Genomic DNA, 22,669 nt, shown 5'->3' with positions numbered 1-22,669 from the left:
AGGAAACCATTGTTATTTTAGGATCCAATATCAAGACTAACAGACTATGATTTTCTGTCATACTTTGTTAGAAGTGATTCATAGAATAAAGTCTGTAAAGGTATTTATTTATGTACAAAGCCATTGGGGGCAAGGATCATTAGGGGACACTCAAGAGAGGTTTCCTAGTAACAAGCAAATGATTTCACTCATAGACAGAGTATAAGGTACTGTCACTAAAGCTGGGTACTAAGCAACCAAAAGGACGTTTAGCTTGGAGTCATATAAAACCAAGTTGTCCCACAAATACTGTCCTTCCTAAATGAGCAAACTCCTAGCTTTACATTGCAGGCTACATCAGGACCTCAGAAATTTACTTAGAGTTAAAGTGCACAATACATTTGCATTTCAACATTTTAATTTCTATAAACCCAACCTGTTCATTAAAAGAAATAAAGCAACAATAAAATCTGAATTTCCCTGCATCCTCAATGAGACACTGGCTTGGTTAACGCAAATTAATTTACCTCATCAATGATGAATGGAGGGGTTGAAAGCTTTTGTTATGTGTAGGTTACAGAAAGCTGTTAGGCAGAGCTCATTTAAAACCTGGTGATATCACTGATGCAAACTGCAAATCACATCCTTGGGCAGGTCAGTACAAATCAATGGGGCCAGATAACACACCTCCCAACTCTCTCCCTGAGGGGTGTAGATGTATGCTGAGGAGGTTAAATTTTCTAGAGGAAGTACTGAATCCATGTGGAGAGAGTTTACCCAGAGCATGTGGCAAGGACAGCTGTTTCTCCAAGTCCTCCTTTTGTGGATTTCTGTAAAAACTAAGGTAGAAACTGGGCGTTGGTGGCACACACCTTTAATCCCAGCACTCAGAAGGCAGAAGCAGGCAGATGTCTGTGAGTTCGAGGCCAGCCTGGTCTCCAGATCGAGTGCTAGGATAGGCTCCAAAGCTACAAGGAGAAACCCTGTCTTGAAAAACCAAAAACCAAAAACAAAAAACAAAAAACAAAACCAAAAAACAAAAACAAGCAAACAAACAAACAAAAAACTAAGGTATAGGCATGCAAGATGGAGAGAGAGGAGGGAACTGAGAGATTCTTAACAAAGAAAATGAGTGCAGCTCATTTTGTGACCGAAAACGGAATTTGTGGAAGAAGGAAGTGCTCAGGTTAGCACAGGTTAGCTCAGGTTAGTGCAGGTTAGCTCTCCAGTTCCTCAGTAAGTTGATGAGATCAATTGAGAATATGGCTGTAAATTGAAGAAGCTTAAGCATAAGGTTAAAAAAAAAAAAGACAGCAGAAAAGTAAATAGGGCTCCTAAAGAATAACCTTTAATTTAAAAGAATCTATAGTAATATTCTTCTCCCTGACAGTATTTTTATTTTTGAGATTTTTGCTTTTAGTTTTGGAAATTGTGAAAAAAGCTAGGTGCTAAATTTTATTGACTTGAAATTTAAACCCAAAGTTCCAATCTTTGAAAGAGTAATCTCTAAGTTTTGCAACATGAGGCTGGCAATGATGTCATTAATTATTCTGTGTAACAAATCTTCTAAGTTAGAAAATTCCTTAAGTTTGAACAGCGGAAATACTGAGTTCAGTTTCCTCTCCAATCCCAGTGCACCATTTTTCATTGTTTACCTTGTAATAGATTTAGAGGAAAATCAGTGAAATTCATGGTTTCAGAATTGGACATCATGTTTTCTCTGTTCACTAGATACATAAGCTTATCTGAATTTTTCTTCGGCTACAAAATTAAAAACATCAATGTATTTGGAAAGTTGGTTACACTTAATGCATATCATGAATTTATAGTCTCATAAGTATTAAAATTGCTTTCACTTTATAATAAGTTGGAATAAAATCCTAATATTTCTCACCAAACATTGTATTTATTTTTACACTTACTTCTGAAAAATATTTTCACAGGGAATTCTAGGGTCAGAAATTCAAGAGTTTCTGTCCCAAATATAACAACAGATTGTACTTGGAAAACAAAATAAACTCTCTTCACAATAATAATGGAGGGCTATGGTTACAATAGTAAGTAATAGAGTCTACTTAGTAAGTCCTTACAGGGAGTGACACTATGCTTGATGCTTCCCCTTCTCACTTGCCTGTTATATTTTATTTTTATTTTATTTTATTTTATTTTATTTTATTTTTGCACACAAGCAATATCACTAAAAGCTCTCTGAAAAGGAAGGGGCTCCAGAAAACAGTAAGTGGTGAAATTGAAATCAAGATCTGAACTCAGATAGTTTGAATCATCAGTCCATTGCTGTTGAGGGTCTTTGCATGGCTTATTCTGTCATATATTACCCCCAAAGCAAAATGAAATCATAGCTTGTGTGAAAAAAATGAAACACAGTTTAGTTAAATGCTTTATCAAACTCCCTCTCTCCTGGGGGGTGGGGTCTAGGCCCTGCTCCAAATCATATGATAGACTTTGAAGATCCCCCATGGAACGCCTCACCCTCCCTAGGAAGCAAAGAGGGGATAGGATAGAGAGGTGGTGGGGGCAGGGGAGGAGGGGAGGGAGAGGGAACTGGGATTGACAGAAAGCTTGTTTCTAACTTAATTTTTTTTTAAAAAGGAAAAAAAATGCTTTATCAAGATAGTCTAGTAAGTTTTGAATACCATAGCCATTTAAAAATGTCCATTTCCCCCATTAAAAATGGGGGAAAAAGCAGGGGCATAAGGTATCTTTCTTAAATGACCTGAAATTCTGGACTCTTTTATAACTTACTAGTGAGCTGAAATGAAAATATATCCCCTAGGAAGGATACATAGACTTTCTTTGACATTGAAAGGAAATCTTTCCCCTAAAATATTTACATGTTATCTTGGTATATTTAGATCACTACCCCAACGTATGAAGACCTGCTTTCTTTTATTTGGGTTTTACTTACTTTTGCTGTTCATATGAGGTGGAGTGTAGAAAGGAAAACAAGATTTTCTTCTCTGAACTAAGTTGTTTTAATAATAGAAAAGCAACCCTAATTATGAGAAGTCTTTATTGATGTGTAGAGACGAATTTATAAACAAATACCCCTATCCCATTGATTAGATAATGTCTCATGGGTATTGTGGCAACCCTGTAAAAACATGATTCATGTCTTTGAAATATCAGATTTAATTTAAATCATTTGCAAAGCCAACTACTTTCTTCCACCAGTGGTGAGTAATACAGCCAGTCTCCACAATGTTTAAGTCCATGAAGAAATGGAAAATCAGAGAAAGAACATATGCTTGTGTTGATCTGCTATGGGTGTGAAATGCCAGAAACATTACAAAGAAAGATATCTCAAAACACATTTCAGCACTCATGAAGTATGAGGGAAAGTTCATCTCTACTTGATATGGCTTATGCCCCCTTTCCTTTCCATTCTCATTAATTGGTGGTTATTCATTCCACTTTGAACATAGAACTGTATTTGTTTTCTTTTTAACTTAAGTATATACAGAAACACATACATATGTACATATGTATATGTGTGCATTCATGTGTGTGAGTGCAGGAATATATGTGTAGAAGTCAGAGGATAATCTCAAGGTTCATCTTTGCCTTCCCTTTTGTTGATTTGCCCCTTCCATCTTGCTTGAGGTAGGGTTTCTTTTGTGTTAGCTGAGGCATGCACCAGGCTGGCTATCCCATCTCTTCTCTACCCTTAGGGTCACTGAGATTACAAATGTGCACTAGTTCACGAAGCTGAATGTGGATTATGGGGAACTGAACTTGGGTCTTCAAGATCTTTATCTACTGGTCCATTTTCCAGTGCTTAAGTATATTTTAATAAGTATAAAATAAATCCAAGGCTTTCTTATACATTTTCTTCTTTCATTCAATATAAATATTTACCAAATATTAGTAATCTTGTACCAGAATAATAGAATAAATAAATAAAAACAGTCATTACTAAAATAGTATGGGTAGCTTTAAGATACCTGTCACAATTCTAATTGTGTCTCAAGGTAAGAATCTAAGCTCTCAATTACATGGGGTATTTTGAAAAGATCTCTTTGCCCCTACCTGCTAGAAAGACTAAAGAAATAGCAACCAAGGGATAAAAAATAGTGCAGAACTAGGTGGGCAATGAGAAAATGAGAGAATGAGAAACCAGGAAAATCTATTGTCTTAGTTAGGGTCTCTATTGCTGTGAAGAGACACCATGGCCAGGGCAACTCTTATAAAAGGAAAACATTTCATTGGAACTGACTTAGAGTATCAGAGGTTTAGTCCATTATCATCATGGTGGGACATGGTGGTGTGCAGGCAGACATGGTGCTGGAGAAGGAGCTGAGAGTCCTACGTTTTGATCCACAGGCAGCAGAAGGAAAGACCCTATGCTGGACATATGCTTGAACGTATATGAAACTTCAAAGTCTGCCTCCATAGTGACGCACTTCCTCCAATTAGGCCACACCTCCTCATAGTGCCACTTCCTATAGGTCAAGCATTCAAACACATGAGTCCATGGGGAACATTCCTATTCAAATCACCACACCTATAAATCTGTGGAATACATTAAAGAGATTTTTGAACCTTGAACAACAGAGCAGAAAGGATAAACATGCCATCCTTAGGAACACCAGATCCAGGAGGTGAGAGCAAATGGGGACCATACTTTTGAAAATTATGTGAGTCTGGTCAGCTACCCTCAGACTTCCCTGCTACCAGGAAAATGTCAACCCTCCTCCACAACTGAAACGGTTTAAAGTAAGACAGATAGTGTGTCTAGAATGCAGAAGCTATTTAAAAATAAGAGACTGAAGGAGCTTGAGAGAAGGCTCAGCAGTTAAGGACACATGTTGCTCTGGTAGAAGACCTGTGTTCAGTTCCCAGCACACACACATTAGCTCACAACCAACCACAACTCCAGTCCAGAGAAGTGATCTCCCATGTCTCTCCTGCCCCCTCCCAATTCATGCATACATGCCTATTAGGCTCTAGCTCACTGACAGTACATACATTTTCTTCTTTTGTTTAATTTTTAACACATTTTCTTGCTATTCTGCAAGTTAACTCCTCATCTTTCCTTAATTTCTACTGTTAACCCATTTTTCACTTCAATTATAGTTTTATTGATAAAAATTAAATTTGGGCCCTTTAAAATAGCTTCTAACTCACTGCTTACCATGTTGTCTTATGCCCCAAATTCTTGGATACATACATATAATTATAATAACTATTTTAATAGGACTGGGAACAAAGTAGATCATCTGCCCTGGCTCTGTTTAAATTTGTTTCTTATTCATTGGAATCTCCTCTGGGTAACATCTTCCTATTGCTTCTCCTTTACAATAATTGCTAAAACTGTGAATTTTGTCTTTGGGGATAGTGGCTATTTATGTTTTCCTATTAATATTCTTGAGTTCTTTTCCTTTGGTGTGATCCAGTTACTTGGAATCATAGACATTCAGGTCTTGATTTTAACATTTATTAGGCAGAACCACAGTCTTTACTCAGATGGTTAATTCCTTCTACATTTGAGGGAAAACTCCTCAGAACTGCACCTGCTGCTTTGTGGCTTAGGAAAATTTTGATGCAGTTTTGGTGGCCCTATGTTTGCACTAGCAATCACTCTTTCTTATTCATCCCAAGTGAGATGCACACATGTGTCAAGTATGGTAAGCACAATACTTTCTGTGGGTCCTCGACAGGTCTCATGTGTTCTGTGTCCCTGAAGTTTGTCCTAGTCTGCTCTGCTGTCTGGTGCACATGCTACTCAATCATGACAGATTCCAGGCCTCCTCTCAGTGCATCCTAGAAACTATCCAGGGAGTGTTCTTAAACAACCGCACAGTACACCTCTTATTTCCTGTCCCTTGGGATCCACTGTCCTTTGCTTCTGGACATCTGATGCCATGGCAACCATTTTTCCCTACATATTCCATCATTCTTCTGCTTGTTCTGGGCAGGGTAATAGTTCTCTGCAGCTTCACCTGAATGAGACATTAAAGTTCTCCAAGTGTTGTTAAGCCATGAGAGACTCTCACCACCTTTACTTGCCTTTCTACCCTCTATAGCATCCATGCTCAGAATAGCTGTAGAGCTCTCCATCCCCATGCTTTACTGTCCTATCTCTAGTGATGGACTCAGGGCTTTGGGTCCTTCCCTGGTATCAGTTCAATACTCACCTTTGATATCACACGTAATATTTTTATTGATATTTCTGCTCAGGACTTATGTAGTTCTAATCCCCCCTTTTCTTCTCTGAGCTAACAAGTTTATTTTTTTATTATTTTTAAATAAGGTACAGGGATGTTTGGTCAATAGCTTGCAAATTTATGATTTTAATTGGACAACATGCCTTCATAGTATTTTTCCTTCATGAGACACATGGATGTTTTCTTTGTCACTTACTATGAAATAGACCTTTAAAATATATTTTAGGTGTAATTTTCATTTTTTTTTACTGCTCTTCAAATAGTCTATTTCCCTTCATTAAACTCCTTAAATTCCCTCTACCATTGCTTACATTTGGAAATAGGGACCTTGTCCTAGAAGGGATATGGTAGTCCCTTGTGTTTTCCTTGCCCTGAGGTTGTATTCACCAGAATCCTCATGATTTGCTTGCATGTTTTTCAGTATAATACTCTAACATGCTCCGGCTGCCCATGAATGTTTCTCAAAAGTCCCATAGAGTCTCTTCAGAAAAACTGTCCTGCCAAACACTGGTAGCAGAAGATGTACAGTTTTCACCTTTCCTTACTCTTTCTTGCCTTCCTCTGAACACACTTCAGCTTCATCAAGTTTTAGGTATTACTTCTAATGAGCATAATATTACAGAAAGATCCAGGAAAAGAATTGATACCTGAAAAAAATATGTAATTATAATTGTAATGCTAAAAGAGATCTTAAAATTACAGTGATTACTGATGAAAACATGTTTGTGAAAATGGGGATACCCAGTGTTGTGAATAGCACACATGTGCATATCCAACATTTCCAAGAACATACTTTATGATGAAGAAAGTATAATGAGAAATAGACTAGTTTCCTCTCAACTCATTTTGTACTGATTCAAAATATGGATCACTATCAGTATTATTGTGCTGTTAAGATTAAAACTAACAATAGCATGCACTGTCACTATATGCTGATTATAAATTAAAAACAAAAAAGTTTGAAACCAATGAATATGAAAAATGTTCCTGGCGCAGCTCACAATCAATATACAGCAGTTCTGTCAGTATTAATTCAGTGTGCTTAAATATCAATCCAATTAATTCTTATATAATGAACTTTTTACTTCTTTTTAAATAATGATCCTAAGACATAGGTCTACAACTTAAGAATCCCTCAAGCACATAGTTTGGGAGAACAGAAGGCTTCAGATGTTTTGTCTACCAGCATTTGGAATGAAAGAGTAGTCATATGTGATTTCTGCTGACCTGAATTTATTTCCAGTTAACACACAGTGGTCACAACAAAGCATTCAAATATGACTTTGTGTATCTCAAATGTCATGGGAGAAGCTGGAAGTACACAGGAAAAAATCATTGCCAGACATTCTGGTTCTCTTACTTTATTTAAAAATCATCCTAAGTCATCCCTTAGTTTCTCTCTTGCACATGCTCACTTTCAAACTTGGACCATCCCCTGTTATCTATGCTGGGCACTCTTCTAAGTCATCCTATGCCCTTCACTCCAATTTCCTCTACCATAGAATATGCCGCATGTTTTCATAGTAATTTTTTTAATTTCTTTTCATTTTTTCAAACTGCATACAAGAGACATGTTTGTCTTACTGATTGCAATATCTTTAGCACTAAGCAGGTGGCTCAACACAACACTGGCTACTGAATAAATATGAAGTAAATGTGTTAAGTTCCATAATACATGTGTAGGTTTAAGTGTGAGTCTGGAGAAAGTTGTAGACTATGTGTTTGTGGCAAACACCAGAGAACATGCAAGCTCATACACTTAGAGGTAGTAGACAGAGTAATGGACATTACCTCTATCACTGACAATCCCTACTGATGTTCAAGGACATTCCAAGTGGTCTGGCTTGGGAGCCAGTCTGATCTCTCTGCTTGATAGCAGTACACTGAATGTGAATATATTTAGAGCCCATAAGTTAGATTGTAGAAAATCAATCACATGCAAGGCTAGGTACTTTGTCAAGTAATTCCCTTCCATCATAAAGGAGTATAATGCTCACTTTTAGTATAAAGAAACAGACTAGAAAGGATGGAACTGGAGACAAGTTTGTCAGTGTAAGAACCAAGATCCATATAAAAGTGATGAGCTTGCACACCATGGGTAAATGCTTTAAACAAAGGGGCAGCAATTTAATGATGTTCTAGGTGGTTTTTCATGGATGGACTCTGTCACCAATGAATGCTTACACTGAAACCCAAATTGACCTAATTGCAGCATGGAATATGTCTTAGTGTCATTTTCATTGACATCCACTTGCTGCTAGACATCAGATCATTTAAATCTTTAAAGTACCATTTTCCATGTATACAAAATGAAAATAGTACGTGCCTTACATCTCTCTTGGCACCACTGGAGATACCCACACATATCAATCAATCACAATATGTTCACAGAACAAATAAAATACTAAAGGACTTGTCAGCATGGTTACCTCTGTTTTCATATCCGTTCCTATTCTACTGAGCTACTGTTCCTATGCTCTTCTTTTATTCTTTTCACAGGGCTATATAACTTATAGGTAGGGACCTGTGCATTCTTTCAACCCAATTAACTATCCTCCTCAATTTATAAGATTATGTTTAGATTCAGATGTAATGAAAACCGAGTCAGGTACTCACAGAAGAATAACTGCTCACATTAAATCTTTGCCTTAATATGCATATGGGAACCCAAGAAGGCTTGATGTAAGTTGTATTGGACTTGGCTGTTACATGGAGCTTTGTAGTGGCATCTTGCCTTGCCAGTGAACTCAAGAAGTGGCCACACTCTTTGGGATTTTTTTCAGGTGTGTTTTAAAGTAGGGTATCTGGGCGGGGGGGAAGCTCTCTTGGGCCTCGGAGAGCATCAGAAGGACAGAGACTGCATCTTTTGGAGCAGGAAGGCGCAGCGGTTATTTACTCTTATTTGTGTAATTTGTTCCCCAATAAAACACCTATTTATCTTTATCTTTGGTTTGGTGAACTCATTTAAACCCAGCCTTTAGAGCTTCATATTGCTTGGCATTGAGACTCCTGATTTAATACTCCTCACAATTAAATGAAGATCAAAAACTCAAATCTTCTCAAACACTAAGCTGCCAAGAGAAATGCCAAGGCTTATTCACTTAAAAATATTTGGGGAAAATATACACTTTTAAAAAAAAACTGTGTACATTAAACATTTAAAATAAGTTTCATTTGGTTTGGAAAAACTATTTTATTTATACCATGTTAAATAAATTGATGACCATTGGAATGTGTTTCTTTTACAACACAAACTATTGACTCATTTTGGTCTTTCAGAAGTGTAATGCTTATGACCAGCCTCAGGAAACTAAAATGTTTGCTGTTTCCACATCAAAAACAAACTAACTTATGCCAACACAAAATGCAAAGCACATCTTCTGGTCAAAAGAAAGAATTTCTTGCTCTGTAATTATCAGCAGCAAGTAGACTTGAGCATTCTCAGGATTTGCAGAGAGATCAAAACAGCTGAGGTAAGGTGACTTGGCATTTTGTCCCTTTCTCTTAAACAAAATTGGGTCACACAAAGGCAGCAAAATGCTTTGTGTTTCATCACTGTGCTCCACCCAATAACAAAGCCAAGTTTCAGAACCATGATGAATATACAGTGAGCTTCAAGCACCTATTTCTTAGTTTAGATTGATCAGAACACCTTCAAAATATCTGTCCTCTGTGTTATACTGTACAGGAAGTCTCATCGCCTTTGAGAAGGGGAAAGTGATGAATTAGGTAAGGCAGGGGACTACCTGTAAAATGATAAGGTTTTAGCAAGATTAACAGTATTTCTAAATTTGCCAAGAGTCAAATTTATGGAATGCAGTATGAACTGCATACAGCTCTAAAACAAGATATTAAATTAAGAGTGATTGTAAGAAATTGTCAGGTGTCGAGACTGATATTTTTCCTTAGAGCAGCACAAAAATTGCCAGTGTCAGAATTTGGCTGGGTAGATTTCTAAAACTAGTGTAGTATGCCATAGACACGAAGAAAATCATTTCTTCTGAAACTGTATCTCCATTTCAAGTTCCAAGATGATTGCAGTTTTACTTTCTAAACAAGTTCTAGACATGTCTGATGGGAACTGACACATTTCTGGATAAGGCTACAAAGCAAGGTAAGAAAATGAGTCACTTCTAAGCATTGCTGAAGGAGAATGAGACCCCAGGTCATCGAACGGTGTTTCAGGAATTGACTCAGTTGGCCAATGCTCACAGGGATACAATAGAACTCTGGGTGTTTTCAGAATTGGAGTTGAGAGCTCTAACTGCCCACACATCTGTTTTGGTTCTATGATCTTAACTAGTGTGCTGTCTATGAACCAAAGCTTACTTGACTCATAACTTCCTTAATTTATAAGGTTAAGCATTCACGACATTCATCCTCTACTTAGAACACTTGCTCCATGTAGCCTCACCACAGAATAAGTCATATAATCACCACAAACTTGCATGGAGGATGGAGTTTGAAGAAAATCCACCAGATGTGAGACCCAACTCATCATCACATCAGATGCTTATTTGAAGGCTAAAATCTTTTCAGAAGGTGATGCTTTCCACTTACTTTGGAAGCATCTCTGGCTTTGCCTCTTGACTCCTCTTGGTCCTCCTCACTTTTATATTAAATCAATCCTCTAGAGCAATGGATCTCAATCTTCCTAATATTGCAACCCTTTAACATAATTCTCCATGTTATGGTGATACCCAACCATAAAAATTTCACTGCTACCTGGTAATTATAATTTTGCTGCTGTTATAAACTGTAATGTAAATATCTGTGTGTTCTGATGGTCTCAGGTGACCCCTGTGAAAGGGTTGTTTGACCTCCAAAGGAGTTGAGACCCACTGGTTGAGAACCACTGCTCCAGGAGAACAGTCAATGGAGGACAAACTACCCAACAAGTATTTGAATCAGCTTCAAAAGACTTCAGAGAAACAAAAAGTAAATCAACTAAAAAGCAAGGGTAAAGCAGCAAGATGTACTGGAGGGAAGCTGCTCTTTCCCAAATGTAGTATCATGTGCTGAGTAGCTCACTTCTTCTCAGGGGTGAGCAAGCCCCTCCTCTGGAGTTGAAACCTGCATTAAAATAGCTGCACACTGAAATTTTAAGTCCCTCCCCCCAAGCAAAGGCAAAAACACTCACAAAAACCACATCCTTTTGATTCTCTTGCAAGAGAATTACATTCAAATCCTACTGGAAGACCATTCCTTGATTGTGTCGTGAATGCTTAACCTTATAAATTAAGGAAGTTATGAGTCAAGTAAGCTTTGGTTCATAGACAGCACACTAGTTAAGATCGTAGTACCAAAACAGATTTCTGTCTTTTCTCATGTGCTGCTCAGCTCTGAGTTTCTCTAAACACAGTACTAATCAGGGGACCGGCATCACAGAGTCAAGTTGTACTGGAGTATGTAAGGGACCTGGTGCAGAGCAAGGGATCTGTAAATTCTGGTTGCTACTGATGCTGGCACTAATGTTACTCTTGGTGATAATTTTTGTGGGATTCCTCTAGTGTCTTTTCCCCATATTTAGAAAACAATGTTGTATGGATTACAGTGGAGCAACAACAGCTTAGTTCAGACCATATTTATTCTTTCTGGAGTCTTGCCTTAAAGCCTGATAATTTATAAAACTGCCTACTCCTGCCCAATGTGCAGCCAACATAACTCCATGTGCAATTCTCTGGCTGACAACAATTCCTTGGCCCACTACACTACTCAGTCCAGTTACCCAGAGTCACTGTGTACAAGTCCAACTCTCTGGGTAAGTTTCATCTTGTGCCAATTTGTCTACAGTCTTTTCTAAGGACTTTCATTTCTGTGTATTTGTTCCTTTCATTCTGCCCTGCTAGAATGTAGCTCATCCCATCTCAGATATAATTATATATTATATTTATATCATCATATAAATCAGATTCAGAAATCACCCCTGGCACTCCCTTGACTTCTTGTTCAATCATTGGTCCACCACTGGTCCTCAGTGTCAAGCACACAACACCATGCTAGTATTGGGTAGGTTTCTCTGTTTGAGATGATGAAAGAATACCACCTCCCCACCACCCCCACCACTGTGAAGGTGCGTCTCATTGTCAATATGATAGACTTTAAAATCACCATGGAAACAAATTCCTGAGGATCTCTTTAGGGGAGTTTCCAGATTAATTGAGGTGGGGAGACCCATCCTAAATGTGGGTGGGATAATTCCATATGCAGGGTTCCTAGACTGAATAAAAAATAAAGTAAACTGATATCAGCATTCATGCCCCTCTGTTTCTCAAGTACAAATACAATCAGACCTTGATGGACTGCACTCTCCAAATACACATTTCTCCTTGAAGGATTTTTTTCCCTAGGTATTTTGTCATAGTCATAAGACAAGTTACCATACTTCTCAACTTTTGGAAGAGTCTGGTAGATATGTGGTAGCACTTAAATTACAACTTCATTGGAGTCTGTTTATGAATTGACATTCATTAACTGAATAAACAAAAATCATTGAAGAAATAATACACATCGCACTAAACAGTTGCTTTACTTCCAAAAATCACGCCCCCTTTAAAATTAGCACACAGAGTTTCTGGCATAATTAGTCATTTATAGGTCTGAATCTTAAATCAACTTCAGATCTATTCCAACTTACTTAGGTGCTGACTTGGAAGCTTGCAACTTTTGCATTTTGGTGATGAAAGCAATGTGAAATTGTTTGGTATGGATCATAAATTAGTCACCGTTACAGATTTACAAATTTAGTTTGCTCAAGTCAAAACAAGATGTTTTTTATCCTGCCAAGGTTTCAAGCCTAAGCTAGTAGCAAAGAAATATTGTCATTGTTAGTTTCCCTTTATCTTACTTTGAGTTATCACATATAACTAGCTTCCAGAATTAGTACTTATCTGAAGTTTTTTATTCTTGAGATAAAGCTTTATTGAAACTTTGTCATGTCGTGGCTTTTTAAGCTTTATAATATTAACAGGAATACGTTCTTTACTATGCTTAGTGGTCACAACTCAGATACAACTTTAAGGAGTAGAGACTCGGAGGGATGGTCCTGAGGGCAGGACAGCTGTAGGGTAGTAACTAAAAGCCTTATGAAGTACATAAAGGGAGTATGCTGTTTTGGACTTGCACCATTAGTCTCCAATGGGCTCATCTATGAAGCTTGTGTGTGTAGCCATGGGAATGTAAACCCTACTCCTCAGCCCATCAGAACTTACCTGGGTTCAACTTTTCACAGGGAACAATGATGGCACATTGAAACTAGATAGCTAATTTTTCCTTCTCATTGACATTAGAATTGAGCAAAACCGGTGTTACATTTAGCAGAAAGGGTTTAGAAATGCAGATACAAATAGAACTTTATATTTGATAACTCCCATTATAAAATTTAGTCTATTTAGAGAGCAGAATCAGTTCAAAGAACTTACATTTGGGTAAAGAACATTATTAAGATCACTCTCTGTAGTTGGTAGCTTTTATGTGTCTTGCCTGGTCCTTCAGCTGCTTATAAAACAATACTCTGAGGCTTAATATTAATTAAAATTATTTGGCCAATGGCTCAGGCTTCTTACTGGCTAGTTCTACAAGTAAATTAACCTATTTTACTAATCTATATATCACCACATGGCTATGGCTTACTGGCAATGTTCTGGCATGTTACTCCTTCAGTAGCTTTATGGTATCTCCCAGACTCTACCTTCTTTCTCTCTGCATCTTTGTTGGATTTACCACCTGGCTATATTCTGCCTGACCATTGGTCAAAACAGCTTTATTCATCAACTAATAAAGGCAACACATATTTGCAGCATACATAAGGACCCCCTGCATCAATTCTCTTGATACCACTATGGGATCCAATCTTGAAATACCTTCCTCTTGAGCAAAGTGACAGTCTCAGCATAATTGCAAACTATAACGGTGCATTGGATGAGACTGTCACCCAGATAAATGTGCCCTTTGGCACATCTACATTGTTTTACTAAAGCAACTAAAGAATAGATTACATGAGATAGGAGGACTCTTGGCCTTGGTTCCATTTATGTATAAAGGAAGATGCTGTCCCTACAACTCACAAGCTTTTTGGCCTCTCAGATTAGCATTCACGGCCCTAGTTTCCTCCTCTGTAAAAATATACATTATGCTGCCTTTCCTATAAGTTGTTATCAGGTTTAAAATGTGTTTTTGAAATTGCAAGCACAGGAATGTACAGACAATTAGCCAGTATTATTTATCACATAATCATATGGAATGTACATGGAATTAAGAGTAGGGAAAATACAATAAAAGAAAAGGTAGGAAGGTCTCAAGTTCAAAGGCAGCCAGGGGCCAATCAAGCCAGTACTGAGGCTGAAGTGGAGAAGGGGAAACTTGGTGGAGTCTGAGAAGATAAGCTTTTAATCTTTGGATTAAAACTCTTCTGTGTTTATCACTGACAAAAATAAACAAACAAGAACTTACTTTAGTCCACTGACTTTGTTGTGTGTAGACACATCTCTGTGCAGAGGATAGGGGTCGAACTAAGCTGTCATCCCTCAGGTGCATCCACCTTTATTCACTTTTTCTTCCTTCCTTCCTTCCTTCCTTCCTTCCTTCCTTCCTTCCTTCCTTCCTTCCTTCCTTCCCTTTTCTCTCCCTCTCTTTCTTTCTCTTCCTTCCTTCATTTCTTTTTTTTTTTTGAGACATTTCTCTCACTGACCTTTAACTCACCAAGTAATGTAGGCTGTCTGAGCAATAACAACTAGGGATCCAATTATCTTTATCTCCTGGTATTGCCAGCACCTGACACTGTAAATGGGGTATTTGTTGTTGTTTTTGTTGTTATTATTATCATCATTATCTAAACCTGGGTTCTAGGGAGCAAATTTAGGAATTTGCACTATACGTTAACACTTTACTGAGTTAGGCAGCAACCAGCTTTAAAACATATGGATTTTAACAGTGCAGATGTGAAAGGTCAGAGAAATGGTGACTGTCTTAGCCATCCAGCAGCTTGGAGGAGGGGAAAATCAGAGTCAGTTTTTTAGCTGGGTTTGCCAGCGCTTTCTTTTTGCAACAGCAAATTGTACCTTGCTGCAATTCCAAAACAAAACAAAACAAAACAAAAACAACAACAACAAAAAACAAAACTAAAGCAAATTTCACTTCTAGTTTCTGCATCTTACTTACTTTCCAGGGACCAAATAGAACCTCCACTGAAATACTGAGAAGGCTGGAATAAACTTCTCTCCCAGCTCACATTTCTGACAGCTTGGGCCTAGAGAGAGCTGGTTACTGACTTCCCTTCGCTCTTTAAACCCTCAGTTTCTCACCTGCTGACTTCCTTTCAGCCCCTGCACTGTTGTTGCTGTCTTACTTCGCTCAGTCTTGATTTATAGTGCTCATTGTCTTACATTAGTTTCTCGAGTTGGGGTTCAAGTATATTTGATAGTACTTAGTAATTATTAACTTGTGTTGCTTGTCAGAGATATAATGTCAAGTCAGTTATATATTATTTATTATATCTTATTTATATATAACATATGTATGCATACACGCATACTGTACATTATGCTATTAGTTTAAGTACCAAACAGCAGTTCTGAGGTGACTTGCTGGTTTAGCAGCTGTGTTAGTTCATTACATTTATTATATAATTTACAATTACCACAGAATTTTTCATAGCTAAACTCATCAAACTGCTACATTAGAGAAGGCTAATTCCAAAAGTATTTCTGCTTTACATAGAAGGACTGAGATATGTAGGTTTTAAACATTTTCCAGGAATCACAACAATCTAAGTCTTAGGAATGTTTTCTGAACCTGTTCCTATATTAACATATCACCTGACATGTGTTCATATTAGTTAAACAAAGTTATAATTGGGAACAAATATTCCAAAGAAGAGGGTCCCATTAAATATGTGACCCAATTCTTTCTCTTATTTCCTTTCTCACATGTATTTTATGCCCCAACAATGCTGAAGCAATGTACCTAGTCTCATACTCTTACAAATAGGAGAGCAGTCTGGATGAAGAGGTGTGTTGATGTATCAAGAGAAACCTCTTGTTCAACAGTCAGAAAGACTGTGCCTAGTAGACCCAAAGATGCCACCCTTGTTTATGCTACATTGTTTCTAGCTTATAGATAACAGACTTTATAGTGTGTGTATATGTGTCTGTATTTGATAATATGTCTGTATTATTATGTGTATATATACTCATTATGTCACATAATGAATATACATATATGTCTAAATCACATATACACACATTTAAAGGGATTTGTTGGAATGGCTTACTGGCTGTGATCCAGTTAGTACAATAATGGCTCTCTACCAAAAGAAGGTCCATGAATCTAGTAGATGTTCAGTCCATGATGCTGGATGTCTCAGCTGGTCTTCAGTATATGGAATCCTGGAGAAACAGGCTCTACTGCAGTGAAGTAATGAAACTTGCTAGTGAGAGCAAGAGCAAGCAGGCAAAGAGAAAGCTATCTTTCTTCTTCCATGACTTCTATTCAGGCTAGCAGAAAGCATGGCCCAGACTAAAGGTGGAACTTATCACCTCAAAGATCCAGATCAAAGTGGGTTGCGCCACTTCAAATGACTTCATTAAGAAAAAGTCCCTCATAGGTGTGCCCATCCATTTGGCTTTTAGTTAATTCCAGATGTAGTCAAGTTGACAACCAAGAATAGCCATCACACACCCCAGAGAGAAAGGAGCTTAGAATTCTAGCAGGAAAACCTTGTATATTCATCAACTGATAAAGCCATGTAAATCACACACACACACACATACACACACACACACACACACACACACACACACACACACAGAGAGAGAGAGAGAGAGAGAGAGAGAGAGAGAGAGAGAGAGAGAGAATAAACCTGAAATAGTCTAACTGACAACCATGCCAAGAGTCGGATTTGTTGGCCATCGGCTGCAAACTGGATATCCTAGTGAGCTTATTATATTCTTGAAAATTATTGATACTGGCTCCAGATAACCTAATTTAGAACAATAGTTTTAGCCTTAAATTTAAAAGTTAAATTTATGTCCCTCATGGATAACAGCTCAAGATTTATGATTTTTATGAGGAACCCAAAATACCCCTCAGAGATTCTGAATTTCTCTGCTTTTAAGGGTCTTTTTATCTGATTCTTCAACACCGTAGTTTCAGAAATGATTACAAACATACTATTACTTTCTTAAGCTAAACTTGAATACTCACTTGCTCCAGTTTTGAGTTTGCTACAGGAATAATTATATTTAGGCACCTATATGAATTGAATCATTGTAGTTTTAAAGTACTCTAAGTTGGGAATAACAAAAATACTGTCACATAAAAGGCATGAATTTGAATGAACTTTTGGAATTGCAGAATTTATTTTCTATCCTAAGACAAAAGGGGGATTAAAGACCACTGTCAAATAAACACATATTATAGAAAGTGTAGTGTTAAAATATACTAATGGGGAGCTTATCTGTACCCTGGATGACAGATGACTTTAAAATGAAGGGTAATGACCAACAGGGTATACAATAAAATAGAGGCCATCGGAATAGCAGTGGGAAAGCCTGGCTTGGATGACTGTCTAATCATGCAGAGAAAACAAAAAGCAGGAGTTCAAAGCAAGGTAGATAACATGATAGAACAGGGAGGAATAGTTGGAGGCAATTAAAATCCAGGGCTAATAATCAGGAGATGTTAAAGTATGGGAGTTAATGTTTTATGAATTGATAATACTGAAGCTCTGAATGTCACATGAACCAACTCAGAGAACTAAGACCATCATTAAACAAACATGGGCATTATTTAAGTGGAAATGATATGTGGAGAGGAAAATGTGAGCATGCTCCTAAAATACTTGAAGCCATGTACTCATCACTTACTTCAACCATGTAACATTGGTTGATCCCTTTGCACTCTTCCATGACATTGGATCAAGCACAAGAAATAGATCAAATGTTTTACACTAAATAGAAGAAAGTTGGCCTCTGTGTGGCACGAGTAGCAAAAGAAACCAGCACTTAATTCTTGGGACTCTGGGCTTACTAGACTTTAACTGGGTACTATCAGTCATTTTCCTAATGCTTATATTTAAAAGTAAATAGGTCTTGTAAGTACAGCATTCAGTCATAGTACTTTATAAAATACTTTGTAATTCACAGCTAAATTTCAGAACTCAGACTCCTAGTCTGAGTTGGGATTAATAATTAGAATAAAAAAATCTAGCTAAAAACATGCATCCCAATCATTATGCTTCCAACAGCGAAAGTGATTAATTTTGTAAATCTGCCAGGGAGACTCCTAGAAATCAAGTATGCATAACACTGTTATAATAATAACTGAATCTATTTCAGTAAATAAAGTATTTCATTTTTGAAATCCAGCTAGCATTTTTCTGACTTCTTTCAATGTATTAGGCACAAGGAAAGAAGGATAGTATGTCAGCATGAATAATATTCCAAGTCTTATCTTAGAAAATCATGTTCAAGTTATTAGAAATTACTCCAAACACATAACATGGATCAGAGGAAAGTCATGTACATCAAAGCTATGAAGAACCCACTTCAGAGGAGGCAACTAAATTCTTTAACAGACTCAGGAGAGAGTCAATAAGAAGACAGCTAATGCAGAATTAAGTCTGAGAGGGTACTGAGGGAAGTTTCTTCAGAAGCAAGAGGGATATAAGAATCTTCAAGACAAAGAAGAAGTGTGCAGATAGGTACATACACAGAGTATAGATAGATGGGGGCTGTTTGGATAATGAAGAAAGGCTATTGTGTTAGACCACTGAGCAAAGGAATGAACAGTGTGGGGTGGTGGTGGTTGGTATTAATGACTTAAGGAAGGATTTTCTCATCACATAGATCCTTGATAGCATCCCAGAACTGACATCCTTTAATGGCTTATGTAGAATACATCTTTTTTTTTTTGAATTGAGGTATGTCCTGAATAATCTTCATTTCCCTCCTTATTTGCAGCACTCTTTTCTTAATATACTGTGAAACTGTATATTATGTTCTGTATGTATATTATGAAACTGTATATACTATGTTCCAGGAATGCTGCATCAAACAAAACCAGTTCTTCCTCAGGTCATTGCACACATCATTCACTTTAATTAGAAAAACCTCTGTTATTTTACAAAAATAGCTCTCAGCATTTAAATGGCAGTACCTAGGCTCCTAGGAAAGCTTTCCATATGCATTTGAAATAAGTAAACTTGAGTATCCATTATTTTTATATTTCTTGTTTGTTTTCTCCTAGTAGAATGGGAGTGCCATAGAAAATGTGATTTTTTGGAAGCCTTTAGTTCACTGATACATTTATGTTATTTGAAATACTCCTCGACTTAAAAAATAACAGTATTTTAAATGAATATCATTAACTACAAATCATTAGTGCTTCATATTTTTCATTTTACTCAGTTTTATTGTGTCTAGCTTGCCTGCCAAACTTGAATGTAATTTAGGAGAACAGGAAATAAGTCTTTCTTTTTCATCATACACTTTAACACCACGAATAATACAGGAATTGCCAAATTCCCACAGCATGACATTTATAGTTAAGATTAATTAATCTGAAGGTTAAAGATTGGATAGGTGAGTAATAGTTAAAAAGTAATAGAAAAAACTGAAGATAGAAATCACTTAGTTGTTCCCAGTGAGGGTGATCTATAGCCAGCCCTATATGTAGCATCTTCTAGAAACATGCATACATGGTACAGGCTGCTAACATGAATGGAAAACTTCATTGGTTTTTGAATAACATTTTGCTTAACTGGGATGCAAAGGTATACCACCAAAATTACCTGCGGAACTCATTTCTTCACCTGATCCAAATGACACTTCTGTTTCCTATTCAAAAACACTTTTTGACACAATTATTTCCAAGCTCTCACATCAGTTCAAAAGAGTACGATTTTAATTGAGCATATTCATTGCTTGGAAGACATTTATAGAACTCTGTTACATTCTTCTCTTGATAATTTCCTTTTAGTATGCCATGACATTGAAGATTAATCATTTCCAATTGAAGATTCTGTGGAAGTTTCTCAATGGCATACATAAATGAGTTTTTAAGTACACATGGAAATTCCCTTTGTGATTGCACTACAGCCCTTCTTCCTGCCACCCCCCCCCCATACCCAAGGTGAATCGATGGTTTGAGTTCAGGAACAAATGTACAAATTTGAATGTCAGTGAAGGTTTCTCATTTTAACTTTGACACAAATAAAAGGATGAAATGAGTTTGACATGATTTGTGTGGAATGAGGAAGAATTCTAAGATGACTTCCAAGAGTGAGTGTCATAGTTTGCCTGGAAGTTTCTAGGCTTTGTCACTGTGGCACATGAATTGTCATTGCTAATGCATAAATAGATGAACACACCTGGCATAATCCCTGAGACTGGGACGGGGCTGGAATTTTGAGGTGCCTCGAAACTCTTTAATTTAGTTTGGAAGTCTTAGAGGGTAAAAATCTAAGACCTTAATCTTGAGAAGGATTTGATGTGCTGTTTCTGGCTTGGAGACACCCTGTGGAAGATATGTGAGTGAACTTGAGATGCTCAAAGTGGCCTATGGAGAGTGGCCAGGAAGGAAAATACTTGGTCTCCTATCCCACAATTGAAAGCAACTGAATCTTGCCAACAACAAGAACAAACTTGGAAATAGATTTCCCCCCGAGCCTTGCAGTGAGAACTTGCCTGGCTGATGCCTTCCTTTCAGCCTGCAAAGCTGTGAGATAATAAATGAGTGTTGTCTTGAGACATCATTCCTGTGACAATTTGTTAAATACCATTTAAAAAGTAATACATTTGATCCAAATTATGCAAATTTTTAAGTTACACAATAAAATTTTCACATGTAACTACCATTTTCTCATAAGTTTAAGTTAAATCTATTAGAAATATTCATAGGTTCAAAGAAAAGCTGTCCAAAGTCACACATTTACATGTGTTGAGACTAGATCTTCCTTTTACTCAAAAATACAATCACATCTGATCAGTGCTAATCTGAACAACAGCAGTATATAATGGGTATTGAGATACCATCTCTACTTTTGACAAAACATCACACAACTGACAAAGTTAAGTCCATAAGTATGAATGAACACAGCTGTGTAAGTAGTGCACAGTAAACTAAACTGTTTACCACAAAATTTCTCACGAAGAATACTTTGTACACCTTCTCATCATTTTCATATGCTCTGTAAATTCTATAAGTCCTTTTTCTCCTTGTATATTTTGACACCATCAATTGTAACATTTTAGCTAATGCTACTTCCAGTTACATTGAGTTAGTTTTCACAATTGAGAATGGTTCATTTCCTATTTTCCTCCCATGGAAATTATTTATATGGACTAATTCTTCAGTAACTCTATACTCAGGGTTGCCTTGTCAAGTAAGCATGTCAGCCATCAGTCATGTGTGTTGACCTACAAGGGCCATGGAAACCATGCTAAGCCTCTTGCTCAGTTTTTCAATGAACTACTCTAGTGAAGAAGCACTCTCTTCAGAACTGAAGTATTGCTTTCTGGAAGAAAGATGGAGACTCATTACACTTGGGAAGTAAACAAACTTTATGAGGCTCAGGAAGGAAATGAAGCTTACAAGACTCAAGAAGCTCCTAAAATTTACAAGAGTCATGAGGTCCCTCCGAGGGTTCTAAAAATGATAAATAATTGTTAAGGAAGGAGGGCTGAGCAGCCTGTGAGCTAGCCGTGTAAGACATTCCAAGGGTGCAGATATCCTGAGTTGTCATCCATGTTGAGGTGTTTTTTAATAATATGGCTTCCACTGAATCACTCATGCTCTCCATAGTAACTCCTCACTCATACATCTGTAAGCAATCCTGACAAATTCATTGCTTCACTAAGAATTTCTTAGGTAGGTAGTAGCATTGTTTCTTTGGTCTCCCATCCACAGAATAAAGAGAAAGTGGTTCACCCCTCAAATGGCTAAGTCCCGTAATAACTATTGCTATTACTCCCAACAATCTCCATTATTTGAGCTACTGTTTCACTTCAAGGGAAAATTGTTGGTTTGGAAATATGATTCAGTCATAGATCCTTGCTTTGAATATGCAAATCTTCAGTTCAATCCCCAGTAAACACACACACACACACACACACACACACACCACCACCACCACCACCACCACCATGTTTATTTTCAGTAGAAATACGTTTTCAATCTCTACTATCAATCATCTTTCAATTAATTCTAATCACCAAATCACTTTCCTGATTGACTAACCAAACAGTTACCCATAAATATTGTGTCTCTATTTGAATTTTTAATTTATATGGATACTATTGTAAAAAAAGATAATCTAAATTTTCTAGTTTTTTTCTTGACTAGCATATTATGAGTTCGAAAAGCTGTGATAAACACTTAGTTGTTTACCCTGATATTGGCATATACTATTTTAGTTTAGTGTAGCTACAATGGCACTGTAAAATAAACACAGAACTTAGCCTGTGTTTCATCCTGAATACATGTAGCATTTGAGACACTTGAATTAC

At 37.1% G+C, this 22,669-nt stretch overlaps 1 protein-coding gene across 2 annotated transcripts in view; it reads right to left on the bottom strand.

The window, feature by feature from the left end:
• The window catches only part of Cfap299 (cilia and flagella associated protein 299), a 435,850-nt gene that overhangs the window by 186,039 nt on the left and 227,142 nt on the right, over nucleotides 1–22,669 (bottom strand). The window lies entirely within an intron of this gene.

Source organism: Cricetulus griseus (genome assembly GCF_003668045.3).
Source record: "Cricetulus griseus strain 17A/GY chromosome 1 unlocalized genomic scaffold, alternate assembly CriGri-PICRH-1.0 chr1_1, whole genome shotgun sequence".
NCBI classification, from domain to species: domain Eukaryota; kingdom Metazoa; phylum Chordata; class Mammalia; order Rodentia; family Cricetidae; genus Cricetulus; species Cricetulus griseus.
The sequence above is the reverse complement of the archived record's forward strand: the minus strand, read 5'-3'. Positions and strand labels throughout refer to the sequence as shown.